The sequence below is a fragment of the Schistocerca gregaria genome, chromosome 2 (genome assembly GCF_023897955.1).
Source record: "Schistocerca gregaria isolate iqSchGreg1 chromosome 2, iqSchGreg1.2, whole genome shotgun sequence".
Taxonomy (NCBI): Eukaryota; Metazoa; Arthropoda; class Insecta; order Orthoptera; family Acrididae; genus Schistocerca; species Schistocerca gregaria.
In genome coordinates, this window is record NC_064921.1 from 421,503,519 (window position 1) to 421,517,021 (window position 13,503).

A 13,503-nucleotide genomic window follows, 5' to 3' on the forward strand; every position below is an offset into this window, starting at 1 on the left:
TTGTTGTTTTTTTTGGAGGGGGGGGGATGTAAAGGCGGTCAACGTCAATGTTACCAGTTACCCACCCATAGTCAACGTTTTATGGCTTCGCCACCACGTTTTCCAGTTAGGGCATTTGCCAACACTGATGAGTGGTTTTGGAGTTCAAGACCATCTTGTAATTACGAGCTTATAGCGCTCCTTTTTCATTGTTTTCTTGCTGACAGGGCTCCCCGGTGTAATATTCAGTTCTACAGTGGCTTCTGCAGATTTTATCCTCTTGATTTTAGTCACAACCTTCTTCAATGAGCGTCTGTCACGGTCACTCGAGACACAGTTTCATCAGCGTTGTGACGTAATGGATGAAGTTTTCCCACTTTCGCTGCATGCGGTATAAATTTTCGATACGGTGCCTCTTAAAACATAGAACGCTTCGCCTACCTCACGGAAGCACCCTCATACGAGCATCAACAACTTGGCCATGTTCGAAGTCACTACGCTGCGACATAGTGCACTCACAACCATACAAAACCCTGTTCTCACCACGACTGACACTTAGAACGTATTGATGATATTGCTCAGGGACCATTCGCGGTCGAGTACAACAGTGCAGCCTACAGGCTTCGCTAGCATCTATTTTTATGTTATAATCAACATATTCGTCGTTGGACGGTCAGCAAATATATTGATATTTAAAATGAATCACATTTATTATTCAGTCTCAGTTTGACATTTTGAATTACATCACACCTTTCTTTCTCTCTGTATCATCGTAATATCTATTGCACTTATGTTCAAGCATGCATTACTCGCGCTGTTTTCACATTCTTTTACATCCACAGTGGATACCATGGCTGTGTTTGCAGGTATAAACACACCTTCTTCAAACCACCCCTCCGCAGTCATCATCGCTGCACATCAACTGAGTTTCAATAATTACTTTTCCACATATGCCTACCAATTTTAATATTATTAAGCAGGGTTAATAAAACTGGAGCGCATCGAAACTCTATGGTGAATGGTATTTTACACAAAAATTAGCAACAACGTTAAACGTTAGCAAAGGACATCAAGATTTTCTATGCTTTAGCCTTTGCCAGTTTCAGTCGCCCTAGTTATAAAATATAGTTAGTAAGTCAGTTAGTTAGTTACGTGTTCCATTCATGAATCTCACGATAACTGTTAAGATGTGGAGCGTGTCAAGTGCATAAGAAATGCACACATGAATAAAGTTCCTTTTTAAAGCTTAAAATTTTATTACCTACCACATTCCCTTAAATGGCACAAAATTCTCATATTATACATACAGACTTCTTTATTCGTATTCAAGAATTCATCTGTGATATAGAAGGAGTAGTCAGGGACATATAATTTCAGTTTTTTTTGAAACTATTACTGCATTCTGTCAGACATTTTATTTCATCTGGTAATTTGTCAAAAAGTTTTACAGCAGCAGATTTTACCCCTTTCGGAGCCAAAGATATGTTAAGTAGAAGATAGTGTAGTCTTTCTTTCATCTGGTACTACAATCATGAATGTCACTGTTGTTCTTAAACTGGCCCATATTGTTTAATACAAATTTCATTACTGAGTAAACGTACAGTGAGGATGTTGTAAGAATTCCTAACCTTTTAAATAGATGCCTGAAATATGGGCGACTATGAGCCCCACACATTATTCTAACCACTTTCTTTTGAGCAGCGAACACTATTTTCCTAAGTGTTGAGTTACCCCAACATATTATTCCGTATGAGATCAAAGAGTGAAAACATGCAAAATATGTTAACTCGCCAATTTCTATATCCTCAAAATTAGGAAGTATTCTGATTGAAAAAGTTGCTGACTAGTCGATTTAGGAGATCAAAAATATGAATTTTCTGACTAAGATACTTATTTATATGTACACCCAAAAACTTAGTACGCTCTACCCTGGCTACTGACTTCTGTCAATGTGTTATATTTATTGAAGGAACTACACTCCTTGCAGTGGAAAATTTGATGTAATGTATTTTTTCAAGTTCAGAGCAATCTTATTCGCATAAAATCAATCAATAGCTTTTGCAAAGACATTATTTGTATCATTTTCTATTTGAGTTTCTTTTATTGGATTAATAATGATGCTTGCATCATGAGCAAACAGTGTCAGTTTACCTATTTGTTTCAGATAAGAATGGAGGTCATTCACATATATCAACAACAGAAAATGACCCATTATCGAACCCTGTGGAACACCTAATGTTATTTCACCCCAGTTAGATGGAGTGGAAAACTTCCTTAAATCACTTAAACCATATAAAAAAGCTTTTTGCTTCCTGTTCTGTGACTATGACTTAAACCACTCATATACAGTTCCATTTATACTATAGAATTGTAATTTCTGCAACATAATGTCATGTTTCATATAATCAAATGCTTTCGATAAATCACATAAAATTCCTATTGGTGACATTTTACTATTTATTAGGTGTACAGTGAAACTGTATATTGCTGTTTCAGTAGAACAGAATTTTTGAAATCCAAACTGTGATTTACTAAGTGTACCATTACTTTTTAAATGACTAACCACTCTTGAGTATTTTACTTTCTCGACAATTTTTGAGAATGCTCTAAGCAAAGGTTCTGGCTGGTAATATCTGTGGCGTCCCCATTTTTACAGAGAGGCTTGACAGTGGTATATTTTCACCTGTCTGGAAAAATACCTTGAGTTAGTGATGCATTACAGATATGACTCAGAACATCAGTTGTAACTGCTCCACATTGTTTTAATAACTTGCTACAGATGTCATCTACTCCAACAGAACATCTATTTTTCAAAGGTATAATGATTTTTCTTATTTCACAAGATGTTGTTAGTGAAAAATAATCTGGCAAGGATTTCTCACAACTGACTCTTCCATGTACTGCTTGGCTTTTTCTTTTGAACAATTCGTCGCCAATTTTTTTCACCTACACTTAAGAAATGGCTGATAAATACATTGGCTACTTGTGTACTGTTGGTTAAAATGGTCTCATTCTCTTTAAATGTAATACTACCTACCCCAGTGATTACGTCTCCTGTTTCTCTTCTAAAAACATCCCATATTGGCCTGATTTTATTGCCTGAATCGTTAATTTCCTCTTTAATATACATATTTTTTAATTTTCTGACAACTTTTCTTAGTGTGTTACAATAATTTTTATAGCGTAAAATTACTTCTGGGTCTTTACTAATTCTTGTTGTCTCATACAGTTTTCTCTTTCTTTCTGAAGACACATTAACAGGTGTAGTAATTGAAGGTTTCTTTGCAAACTGTTCGGTGTTATATTTAGTAATTTTTTGGGGCAACAATGTTCAAAAAGGGATATAAATTTATCAAGAAATGTGTTGCATTGTCATTAGCATTTCGCTCATTACATACATCTCCCAAATTAACATTTCTTAAACTTTCTCTGAAGTGCTCTATCGATACTGGGTTGAGCAGCCTTACACTTTTACTTAATTGTTTCTGAACTGCACACCCTGCTAGGTTTTGTAAGTTAACCAATTGTGCATCATGGTATGATAATCCATTTATCACAAGGAAAATATGTGTTACCTTTACATCCTCTTGCTGTAAAAATACACTATCTATTAGAGTGCTACTGTCTTGAGCTATATGTTTAGGGAAGTTGATCACTGATTCTAGGTTATACGTCATTAATAGCACTTCTAGTCCGCTTTTACTATAAGAAGGGCCTATAAAGTTTACATTCAAATATAGATAGATCAATAACTTCTTCTTTATGTCTGACAGACAGTATAGTAGGGAGTCAATCTTTTTAGTGAATAGCTCTGAATCTCCTAATAGGGACCGTACATTGTTGCTGATATCAAGACTACATTTTCTAGCTGAAGTTCACATGCACAAACTTAAAAGTGCTGATCGACACAAAATCTGATTACTTCTATAGTTTTGTACTTAGACCATTGTATTGTGTAAATGTCAATCAGTTTTCTGCGAACTTCGGAAACTAGTAGTTTTTCGTGGAGAAAGATTTTGTGATGATGTGTTCTCGGAGTTTTTCACGGTGGCTTTTCTGAACAAAATCTTATCTGTTCTGAAACCGCGTCAGTTCGAATAAAATTCTCGAGCTTTCAAACGTTAGCTCCTCCATCGTCGTCAGAAGTAGAAGTACTGACTGTCACTAGCTTTACTCCTGACGACGATGGCGGAGCTAGCCATCAAAAGCTCGAGAATTTTATTCGAATTGAAGCGGCTTGAAAGCCGAGAAGATTTTATTCATTTTATGATAATCACGAACACCTTTTATTAAAATTCCAAATATGACGGTTGCCTTTAGGAAAAGCCCTGTTCGGTCAATTTCTGCGTGAAGCCCACACGTTCTGTCTTCGTGTTGGGGCCACGTAGAGAGGCATATTTTAGAGGTAGAAAAAGTCCTCGCCCGACCTTTAAAGCTTAAAAGGGGTAAGGAAGCGCTGACATCCTGTTGGGTTGGCGTTGCGACTACGTTACTTCGGCGAGCACATCAATGCGCCTCGGCAAGTGAGTTGCGACGGAATTACCGAGTTCGATGCAACTGTAACTGTCTGTTGGCCTATGGAACGCAGCTTATAGCCTGGTTTGTGCAGCGATAAGAAATTGCACACTACTTGTTCCATGTGAGAGCTCGCGTGCAACATAGTTTCCGTTATGCTGGCTGAGCTATCTTAAAATTACCACGAGATACAACACCCAGTTCGGTAGTGGAAGATACCAACGGCACATAATGGAAATAAACAAATGCTTTTTTAACGAAAGTTTATTTTATCAAGTAATAAATATTACCACCTTAAAAATTTGAAACAATGATGAAGACTAACAATGAGAACAATAGCATTTCTTAAGACATGCGTGGCTACACATTAAATTAGATCCAATACCTTTGTGTATATTTGACAACAGCCTCAAAAATAATCATCGGGATCAGTCTTCCAAAATGTTCACTCCTCAACAAATTGATTGCTGGAAACTGCTATAGTTTGTAAGGGCGAAAGCCAGTGTGGCGTCACCAAACTAAAAAAAAAAGTTTAAATATCACTTCATTTAGTCCTCTGAGCATATTTCGTATCTTCGCCGGCAGCAGGTGGCTTAGCAAGCAGGAATCTGCTGAACCGTGGCTATCGTAGTCAGCCGTATCTCACCACATCAGCCTTGTGCTCAGGTCTGTGCCGTCTAGTAAGCGCATATCCGCCTGTGGAGTGAAAGGAACACCCTATCACAAGTGCCCGCGTCTCGTGGTCGTGCGGTAGCGTTCTCGATTCCCACGCCCGGGTTCCCGGCTTCGATTCCCGGCGGGGTCAGGGATTTTCTCTGCCTCGTGATGGCTGGGTGTTGTGTGATGTCCTTAGGTTAGTTAGGTTTAAGTAGTTCTAAGTTCTAGGGGACTGATGACCTAAGATGTTAAGTCCCATAGTGCTCAGAGCCATTTGAACCATTTTTGAACCCTATCAGAAGCTGTATCCGGAATTGGCGACGATCAAGGCCTGTCTGTGTAAGCAGGCTATTCTGGGCCACTGCTCACGTTGTCCCGTCAGATGGGCCGCGATGTCGGATGCCATCAGGTCATACTGATATTATCCTAGCCAGCCGGTTTGGTAGGCCATCTTACAAAACTAGTGCCAGACTGTAGAGCAGTTGGGGCCCCAGGCTGGAACAGTATTGGTAGGCCACTGGACTGCGTCACTGGCGGCTGGTACTGGAGGCTGGCTTCTGCCATCTGTGGCCACGGATGAATGGTCATCTCATGAATCAGAAGGAGTATGATCAGTACTGGAACAACTCATACGCAAGATATTACAATGCAATAATCAGGGAACTGAGTCCGAACAACATGAATGTCATCGATCCTACTGATCGACTGCCTCTAGCCTTGCAAAGTGGAGTATTTATGGCGTCGGGGGGAGTCTCCGCTTTTGGACGTCATTCATCATGGCTGAATGAGTTCTCATCTTTACGAGTTGTCAGTGACCTTCCGTCCTCCTAAATCAGCTTAAACAATCTGTTTCAGTGTCGTAACTACCTCGTCAGCCTTCTGATAGGTGCTGCTGCTCCCTCTTTGGTACTTCTTACACAAAATGTCAACAGTAACAGAGACATGTTGGTCTACACTTGTCTGAACTTTTTCTCCTGAGCTCATATACTTTCACACACTGAAGTGTTGATGCTGCCCTTCTCGAGACTGACTAATAGCATCGAAATGCTTACGCTTAGCGGCTGCCTCATGTTGATACTTCCGTAAGTTTGAGTAATGTCATTTTGTTTGGTCTTAGAAAATTTCACTCTCCTCTTCCCTTACTTTCTTTATGCCAATCACAGTGTCTTAGAATTATCTGAACGCCAAGTAACAGTGCCGAAACAGATCTGGAATGAGGGATCCCACCGAATAAAACTTTGTTCTTAAATATGACTTAAACAAACGTGGTTTTACCAATACTTGGCAAAAATATCAAGTTTATAACATTAAAACAACTTTCCCACAGTATGATCTTAAATGCATCTTGAATGACTGGAATCACAGGTTAACCAAAATCTCTCTCTCTCGAAGTAATCACTAATCTTAACCAAGAACAGAGCCATAAAAATATTTGTTTTAAAAATACTTTTAGCAAAAATAAAGTTTTCTACTCGTATGTAATTTTAAAAATACTGCAACAATCACCATCAAGATGTGTACATAAAACTTAATGGCACTCAGCCGCAACAAAATACTGGATAACTGACGAATCATCTGACCACACAATTCTCTCAGACACCGTCTGGTCATTAAATAAGATTAATCGGTTGCCATAATCTGGCGAGTGTTTGTATATCAAACTGTAAGCTCACGATTTATTTCTTTGCGTTCTCCCTTTTTTATTATGATGGAAATTCACAAGCACTAAGGCGAAATCCAGCCAAATCACCATATAATACAACCGTACTTGTTGATCCTGTTGATCTTTAAATAAAGCAGACGGCACATTCATTAGGGCATGCACAGCTTGTAATCTCGACAGATAACTACCTACCACAGAAAGCTCAACGCTTTCATACCAGCGCGCAACAGTCGTCGTCAAGTCTCCAAAGGAAGCATTTGAAATACGAATTCACGACATCTAGAAACAGGTGACTCCAGTATGCAAATATCGATACGCTTGAATGTATATACTTGAGGTGCATATGGGGCCAAAACTGGCTGTGCAAATAAAATAAAATAACACAGATCACTTAATTCAAGGGATATTATAGTTACTTTTGAGGATTTAAAAAATGCTTTTGATTCTTTTGACAGAGAAACTATAGATAATATAATTCTAGAACTTGGCGTAAAGTCTACACTGGCAAACCTAACCTGTGAAAGACTTACAGACACAGTCTGTAAAGTAAATTTTAGGGCAAAAATTACACAGCCTTTCAAAATAAAAACAGGTGTACGACAAGGTAATGGCCTATTAAGAGCCAATCCACAATTCTTTCTAATGGTGTGTTAGAGAAAATCGTAAGAATTTGAAATGAAAAACTTATGAAACTCAACATCTCGCTTATACAGTTAGGAAGGGAAAGAAAAAAGATCGAAAAGTCTGGCACCTGCAGATCATTTTGCTATACTTTCCAAAAATGTGGCATCTTTTAGGACGCAAATAAATCTCCTTGAAGAAATACCCAGCAGAATTGGCTTATGCATAAAATGGGGAGAGCATATGGTATCACCAAAGAACTGTACAATAAAAAGTACTTATCCAAAATTGCAGAAAGAAGGCATTACAACACAATAGTGAAGCCAGAAAGCCTATATGCAAGCCAATGCTTGGAGTTAAAGTATAATTTAGAAAAATTAGAAATACTAGAAAGGTGAATTATAAGGGAAATATTAAGACTAGAAAACAGAGCAGAAGGTGGCAAATTACGAAGTAGTGCTGAAATATATCAAAATATAAAAAATATTTCAAACGTAATGAGAAAAATAAGATTCGTTTTTTGGACATTTCTTTAGAATGCAGGACAGTAGATTAACTAATAGGGTTTTCAAATATTTGTGGGGTAAGAAGTCCATAATAAGCTGGATCAACGATGTAAATAAAAATTTAGAAAGACAGAATATAAAAACAGAAGGTACAACCAACAACGAAGCCATTCGAAAAAGGTATTAAAAATGGAAGGATTCAAAGCCAGGATCTGTATGTGGAGTTTAATATAAGGAACCTCTGTAATGACTCTGACACGGTTTCCACGCACAGATAGATTAATACTCCACTAAGGTCTGTAGATACATGAGACAGGCGTAAGGCCACCTGAATGCAGATGGCGCGAGCTACCGTTTCCTGAACGACCACGAGAGCTACTGCGAACAACCTGAACGTCGAATGTTGCATGACATATCGGAAGACAGAAAGAAAAAAAAAAGTAGTGAACAGATGAATGGATAGTGAAAGAAAAGAAAAGAACGAAGAACTGACATTGGAATGTGGTCCTCAGGTGGCGTATTCACAGATAAAAAAAATCTCAGATTGCACAGCTGTTTCGTGATTTCGCTTGAGCAGCATGCACAGTGAATCAACAGAGATCTACAACAAAACCAGGCACCAAAGTTCTTTCCATGATAGCACAGTCAACCCCGCGCATCAGCTCCACATGCGAACAGCTACCTGCTGTCCCACAAGACTCACTAGCTCTTCCATTCACTGGGGGTGACAAGACCATGAACCAGTTCACGTACAGTGCTTTAACGCCTCCTCGCTTGACCCAGATGCAGCGTAGTGAGACACCAGCAAAGGCGTTGCCCAGAGATTGGCATCAGTATCTTGGGATATCTGTAGCACACTGGCTCACTAGTAACTGCTATTGTACTGGATGTTCAAAAAGTCAGAATAAATTTGAAAACTGAATAAATCGCGGAATAATGTAGATAGATAGGTACAAATTGACACACGTGCTTGGAATGACATGGGGTTTTATTAGAACCAAAAAATACAAACGTTCAGAAAATGTGCCAAAGATGGCGCTTCATCTCACCACAGTAGCAATAATTAGGATAACAAAGGAAGACAAACCTAAGATGATGTTCTTTACAGGAAGTTCTCACTATGTCAACCATCATTCCTCAACAATAGCTGTAGTCGAGGAATAATGTTGTGAACAGCACTGTAAAGCATGTGCGCAGTTATGGTGAGGCATTGACTTCGGATGTTGTCTTTTAGCATCCCTAAAGATGTCGGTGGATTACGATACACTTGCGACTTCAGGTAACCCCAAAGCCAATAATCGCACGGACTGAGGTCTGGGGACCTGGGAGGCCAAGCATGACGAATGTGGCGGCTGAGCACACGATCACCACCGAACGACGTGCGCAAGATATCTTTCACGCGTCTAGCAATACATTTTTTTTGGTTCTAATAAAACCCCATGTCATTCCAAACATGTGTGTGAATTTTTACGTCTCTATTTACATTACTCCGTGGTTTATTAAGTTTTCAAAATTATACTGACTTTTTGATCACCCGGTATATCGCTTGAAGTGCTTGTGGTCTGGAACCGCCTGGTACGTCGGCTTCCCCGTAGTACCGTTGTTGCTATAGGGAAGGCTAGCCTGCAGTGCAGTTGCGACCACACGACTTTGTTTTTTTGTTTCAGTTTTTGTGCCCCTTCCGTGCCTGCACCTATCACGTCGACCCTTCGATACTGGCCCTTCTGCAAGTTAGGAGGCTGTTAGCGAGAAGCGAGTGTGTCCACCAGAGGCGAGGGCGCCGACGGGACAGCCCCCAGTGGCAACGCAGGTGCGGCGCGCGGGCGCGCTCTGTCCATCGACCGGCGCCGCCGGTTGCCGGCTGCCGGCCACGGCTCTGCCTCCGGCCGCTCGTAAATTCGGCGGGTATTGACGGCGCGCCGGCCTCCTCGCCAGGGCGCAGTAAATAACCGCGGTTTCCCACCACCTCGAATAAGGTTAACGTTGCGGCTGCAATGACCTTTCCCGCTAGCTGTCCTCTGACTCCTCTTTTGTTAGCACGGCAGGAGTCTCAGCGGTAACAAGCGCCCTGGCAGCTTTACTTCCGTAATCGACCCCTGATTCCGTAGTCTGTTTCTGGTCACCTCTTTAGTCATAGAGGTCTGCTCAAAAAATTCCGGGCCTTTGTCTACAAACTTTTTCTACGCTTACCTTTTACAGACTGTGCATGGTCTCCTTCCGAATCCTCTCATCCACAACTAATACATCGCTCCTAATGCCGAGCGGGTCTATGCGTTACAGTCTGGAACCGCGCGACCGCTACGGTCGCAGGTTCGAATCCTGCCTCGGGCATGGATGTGTGTGATGCCCTTAGGTTAGTTATGTTTAAGTAGTTCTACGTTCTAGGGGACTGATGACCTCAGAAGTTAAGTCTCATAGTGCTCAGAGCCATTTTAACCAGCTCCCAATGCCGTTTCCGCTTCCGAAAGCAGTCTTGGTACGCCTCTTGCTGGACTGCTATTATCTCGTCTACCGTTGTAAATCTTAGTTCTCTCAACCGTTTTCAACTTTGGAATTTAAAAATGTCCGCAGGGGCCAGGTCTGGGGAGTCAGGAGGATGAGTCAGTACAGTGATTTCGTTTTTGTACAATAGTCATGCACCAATAGGGATGAATGTGCGGGTGCGTTATCGTGATGCAAGAGCCATTAATTGTCTCACCACATGTCAGGCCATGTTCAAATGTGTGTGAATTCCTAAGGGAGCAAACTGCTGAGGTCATCGGTCCCTAGACTCACACACTTCTTAAACCAACTTATGCTAAGAACAACACACAAACACATCCATGCCCGAGGGAGGACTCTAACCTACGGCGGGAGGGGCCTCGCAGTCCGTGACATGGCGCCTCTAACTACGAGGCAAGGCCATTTCCTTCTCACATTTTCCCGCAGGCGTCGCAATTCGTCCCGGTAGTACCATCGATTAACCGATTGTCAGTGTGGTGCGAATTCATGATGAACTGATGCTGACTAACTCAAAGAAAACTATCAGCATGGCTTTGACATCTGACCTGATCTGACGAGCCTTTTCCTGTCTCGGAAAAACCTTTCTCGACCCAACGTGAAGATTGAACCTCGGTCTCAACTTCATAACCGTAGATCCACGTCTTATCACCAGTTATGATACATCTAAAAAAGGGAACCTCCCCATCGCACCCCCCTCAGATTTAGTTATAAGTTGGCACAGTGGATAGGCCTTGAAAAACTGAATACAGATCAATCGAGAAAACAGGAAGAAGTTGTATGGAACTATGAAAAAAATAAGCAAAATATACAAACTGAGTAGTCCATGCGGAAGATGTGCAACATCAAGGAGAGTGTGAGCTCAGGAGCGCCGTGGTCCCGTGGTCAGCGTGAGCAGCTGCTAAACGATAGGTCCTTGGTTCAAGTCTTCTCTCACGTGAGAAGTTTGCTTTCTTTATTTTCGTAAAGTTATGATCTGTCCTTTCGTTCATTGACGTCTCTATTCACCGTAGTAAGTTTAATGTCTGTGTTTTGCGACCGCACCGCAAAACGGTGCGATTAGTTGACGAAAAGACGTGCCTCTCCAATGGGACCCGAAAACATTTGATCGCAAGGTTATGGGTCAACTTATTCCTCCACAGGAAAACACGTCTGATATATTCTATACGACATCGGTGACGGCATGTGCGTCACATTACAGGAAAATGTTGTCGACCGACCTAACTTGTACACTTGGCGAATGGGTAAAAAAATTCTTCTACCTTGCCCGATTTCGATTTCTTGTGGATGTGATAATCACTCGCAAAAAAGTGATGAAAACACAAGAGTTTGTCACATAAGCTGCAACAAATGAATGCAAGTTTTCCCTGTGCCCTGTGAAAACATATGTTTTTAACGTTTCCAAATTTTTCCGTGTGTAGACCGTCAAATCCTGCATATGTCCAAGCAAATCTGAACATGTGCTGAAAATAAAAAATTTAATTTTTCATTCGAGGGAAGACTTGAACCAAGGACCTCTCATTTCGCAGCTGCTCACGCTAACCAAGACACCACGGCGCTCCTGAGCTCTGTCCTTGATGTTGCACATCTTCCGCATGGACTACTCAGTTTGTATATTTTGCATATTTTTTCGTAGTTCCACACAACTTATTCCTGTTTTCGTAATTGATCTGTGGTCAGTTTTTCAAGGCAAATCCACTGTGCCAACTTATTACTAAATCTTAGAGGGGTGCAATAAGGAGGTTCCCTTGTAAGGAACAACTCGTTCTCCTCTGCAGGATCCAAAAGCTCTTCACAGATTGCAAGGCGAAGGTCTCTCCAATCTCAACTCGTGAGCCGTGGGACGGTCTTGACAGCAACACGATGCGTTCTAAGATCCTGTATCAGGATTTCATGACATAATCCGTCTGAAATATTACTTTCTTGTGCAATCTCTCGGACAGTCAGTCTTCGATTCGGACGCACAGTTTTGTTGACGTTCCTAACATGAGCGTCGTCAATGGGCGTTGAAGTGGGTCCTCAACGAGGGTCATCCTTAACTTCGGACCGGCCATTTTTAAAACGTGTAAACTATTTGTAACACCGAGTATGGCTTAAGCACTCATCACAGTAGGCTTCCTCCACCATTTCGTATGTCTCTGTAAACGTTTCCTTGAGTTTCAAGCAAAGTTTAACGCAAAAGCGTTGCTCCTCTAATTCTGCCATCTCGAAATTCGCAAACTATGCGACACAACATTCTACTCCGTACAACACTGAAAGTAATAGACAATGGAAGTTCTGGCAGTTAGCCTGCCATGGGGCCGTGCGGTTCTAGGCGCTTCAGTTTGGAACCCCGTGACCGCTACGGTCGCAGGTTCGAATCCTGTCTCGGGCATAGATGTGTGTGGTGTTCTTAGGTTAGTTAGGTTTACAAGTTCTAGGGGACTGATGACCACAGATGTTAAGTCCCATAGTGCTCAGAGCCATTTGAACCATTTTTTTCTGGCAGTTACACATGAAACACGAGTGTGTGCAGGGATGCTAATCACATTTCGCTCCAATACATCATTGGGGCGAAATTACGAATGTTCCGGAATTTCTTGAACGATATCGTACTGTAGAGTTGACGTTAGTTCTCGGGATAACTATTAACAAAAGGTCTTTTCATTCTATCCAGCTTAGTTTATTAACTACAGCTGTGATTTATATGTTCATTGTATTCAGTGAGTTGATTAACTGCAGCTGTGATTTAAATGGGTGGTTGATTAATGAAGGGACTTCAAAAGTAATTTACACATTGTTATGGCATGTCAAAGGTAACGGCCTTGCCGCAGTAGATACACCGGTTCCCGTCAGATCACCGAAGTTAAGCGCTGTTGGGCGTCCGGCACTTGGATGGGTGACCATCCAGCCGCCATGCGCTGTTGCCATATTTATGGATGCACTCAGCCTCGTGATGCCAATTGAGGAGCTACTCGACCGAATAGTAGCGGTTTCGGTCAAGAATACCATCTTACGACCGAGAGAGCGGTGTGCTGACCCCACGCCCCTCCTATTCGCATCCTCCACTGAGGATCGTCCCGG